At 37.0% G+C, this 3,601-nt stretch overlaps 1 pseudogene; it reads right to left on the reverse strand.

The window, feature by feature from the left end:
* Positions 1-846: 846 nt before the first annotated feature.
* LOC121477226 lies at positions 847-912 on the reverse strand (annotated as a pseudogene).
* Between the last annotated feature and the right edge of the window lie 2,689 nt (positions 913-3,601).

Here is a 3,601-nt window from a genome sequence, read left to right on the forward strand (position 1 = left end):
AACAAGGGTTTGGTGAGCTGTCTCAGCACTCCTGCAAGATCACATAAGAGGAAGGAGGGAAAAATGGCCTTGGATTTCATGATATGCACGTCATTAGTGATCTCTCAAGAAGTGTTCTTGGTGCTACAGCAGTGGTGAAAGCCAGACTAGAGTAGGTTCAACAGTGAGGAGAATTGGAGAAAACAAAGATAATAAGCATTGACAATACTTTCAGTATTGATTGTTATGATTTATTTAATTGCCTCCAAACTATTGCATTTGTTCCAAGTGTCTTTGTGTGCCTAGCACCTGGCAGAGTATATGGAGTAGATTGAATAAATTATCAGATGAATCCACCACGCTAAGCAGACTTGCAAAGGCTGAGTTCTGGAGGTCAACCTTAAAGTTAGTTGGAATGAAACTTTGGGGAACATGTCACAAGGTACCAATACAATATAGTGCAAAATGTGCAACAGAGACTTTGCACTACTCATTTACTTTATTCATCAAAGTTTATCAAATCCTGTTTTATGCTAGCCACTCTGCTAGGAACTGGGAAAATATGAGTAAGCAAACTACAAGTGAATTATATCTGAATATTTCTTCAGGGGAAGGTCTCCCTTCCATCCATATCTAGAGAGTTCCATTTCTATGATTTTGGTAGTAAACCCAGACCAGGAAAGGTGATAACACGTGAAATGTCCATACTGTATTTTTTCTCTTATTAGACATCTACAATGTGTAGATATAAACCCAATGAACACTCTGCCAATGTGTGTTGATTTGGATTTCTATTGTTGTCTGTCCAACAGAGTTACTCCAATGTTGTGGCCATCCAGATCTTAGAAGACAGGTCATTTTTTTTTTTTAAATATGGAATGCTTCACGAATTTGCGTGTCATCCTTGCGCAGGGGCCATGGTAATCTTCTCAAGACAGGTCATTTTTATTCTTCTTCCTTGGCTCTCGCCAGTTCAAGGGCATATAATTATTGTAGTTTCTCTGGTTTGCAATATTCTGAGTATAGGGAATCACGGTGTTAAATTTACTAGGTAAAATTAAGGGAGGAGAGAGTTTAACCATCAAAAAATATGCTAGAACTAGAAAACTTTATAAAGCAAAGACTGCATTCTGCAGTCTGAGCAGTCTGATATTAGGGAGATGATGTCTAACTTTAAAAAGGGATTATAGTTCTTATTTCTCTCTGATACAGTGACATGATGTTGGACAACACACTTCAGCTTCCTGGGCCTTAATTTGCTCATCTCTAATAGGCAAGGATTAGAAAGGATTAATTTGAAAGTCCATAGTACTAATCTAGGCAAAATCTGACCAAAGTGTCTTGGCTATCTCAGTTCTATAAGGCCTGCTAGTTACCCTAGTGCTTGCTTGCCTTCCTCAAGGCAGTCTTAATTTATGCATGTTTATGTATGCAATTTATGCAAGCAGGGTGCTGATGGGGAATAAGATTTCTCCATGGGACTTATATGATTAATGTGTTGGCCATATTGTTATAATTCATTCCCTACCCTGGACAGTACTCAGAGTATGTCTTCTTCCTCTATCCCTCACCCACAAATAAATGAAAAATGAGAATGGGTATAAAATGTGGCAATAACTTTGAGATCAATAATGTTCCTATTCCACGCTATAAGAAAAAGTCTCTCTCAAGTCAGTCTTTCGAGTTCCTTTACCTGCCACTGACTTTTTCTACCTAAATCTCACATGTAGCTTTACTTTCACTCGGTCTCCAAATTCCAGATCACTGGCTTAGATGAACAACTTAGCTTCTATAAGCTTAAACACACGATCTGTCCAGGTGTCCCAACAGTCTCACACACACATTCCTTCTAATTCCATTTCCAATAACATATATATTTTATACTCTTTAATATACAGTGAATAAGGAATTGATCCTTAAAATAAGAAGAGGAGGATTATTTCTTTATTCCTTGGCTCATCATGTGACTCTGTTCTCCTCTTAGTCCTATATGGCCTAGTAGATATCTCCTCATAGCACAAGCCACAGTGTCTCTCTCTCCTAATAGACCATGAGCTTCTCACAGGCTCTGTGTCTTATTCATATTAGATTCATCACCGAACATAATTGTTTGACTTGTTGAATAAATGACTGAATGGATGGATGAATATGCAAGTCTTCCTAACAATGAGGGCTTTCAAGAATATTTATATAGCTGAACTGTCACTGTAAATGTATATCTATATGCGAATGATGAGTGGGACCATCAGGCAACTTGAAATTTAAAACAAGAGCTTTGAAACTTTTCATTCAGGTTCAAAAGAACACAAAGTATTAGGAGCTGAGAGAAAGGGAGGCTCAGCTGTTGAGCATCTGCCTTTGGCTCAGGTCATCCTGGGATCAAGTCCTGCATCAGGCTCCCCTACAGGGAGTGTGCTTCTGCCTCTGCCTATGTCTCTGCCTCTCTTTGTGTCTCTCACTAACAAATAAACAAAATCGAAAGAAAGAAAGAAAGAAAGAAAGAAAGAAAGAAAGAAAGAAAGAAAGAAAAAAAGAAAGAGAAAGAAAGAAGAAAAAGAAAGAAAGAAAGAAAGAAAGAAAGAAAGAAAGAAAGAAAGAAAGAAAGAAAGAAAAAGAAAGAAGGAAGGAAGGAAGGAAGGAAGGAAGGAAGGAAGGAAGGAAGGAAGGAAGGAAGGAAGGAAGGAGAAAGAAAGAAAGAAAGAAAGAAAGAAAGAAAGAAAGAAAGAAAGAAAGAAAGAAAGAAAAGGACAGACTGTTATCAGAACAACATAAACTCCAGCTTAGTTCATTATAAAATGACAAAGAGGTTTCCTTCAGTTGTGACCTCAGCTACACAGCTTCAGAATAATAGAGGAATAAGAGTATCAGTTCATGTTTCAGAGTCTCTGAACAACAAAGCAGTGGAAAGAATGTAAGTTAACATTTATTATCTGCTTAGGTGAGGTACTAGATCTGTCAAACTTTTATTAATTCAATTCAAAAACACTCTCATAGGTAAAATTAACTAATACCATTACTTTATAGGCAAAGTGAATGAAAGGTACACTCTACTGGCTCTCCAAGATACTAATCATACCCTAACTTCTTCCAGGATTTTACACTTTGAACCGTGTAGGAGATGGGAACAATACACAGCCAAGATTTTTTTTTCCAACTTTGAAACTAAAGTTACAGAAATAAAAGGAGGTTATCTTTTAACACAGGGAGTGATATGGCTTGAAATCTTTAAAATAGTTTTAAATGTATCCAATGCTTCTAGAGTTCATATGCCAAGAACTGCTATTTATGCTAATTTTCTTTTTAATTTCATTATTTATCCAAAAAATATTTCATAGTGGTTTTTCTTCACTTATAAAATAGTTATGAGGTCATAAATCACAACACTTGAAGGACATCAAAGACACACTAATGTTCTTGCTGTCGGTTTTAGCATCAGTTATCTAGAGTTGAATCCATCAAGAAAGGAACATCACTAAAATAACATGCAAAGGGATCAGAGTCCCACTTCAGAGATGCTGGCCCAAGGAGCTCTGCTGACCCACTCTCCAGCAAAACAAGTAAAACCAATGAACTGTATTTTAAAAACAAAACATGGGTGCTTGGTTGAGTGTCCTAACACTCA

This window comes from Vulpes lagopus, chromosome 16, assembly GCF_018345385.1.
Source record: "Vulpes lagopus strain Blue_001 chromosome 16, ASM1834538v1, whole genome shotgun sequence".
Lineage (NCBI taxonomy): Eukaryota > Metazoa > Chordata > Mammalia > Carnivora > Canidae > Vulpes > Vulpes lagopus.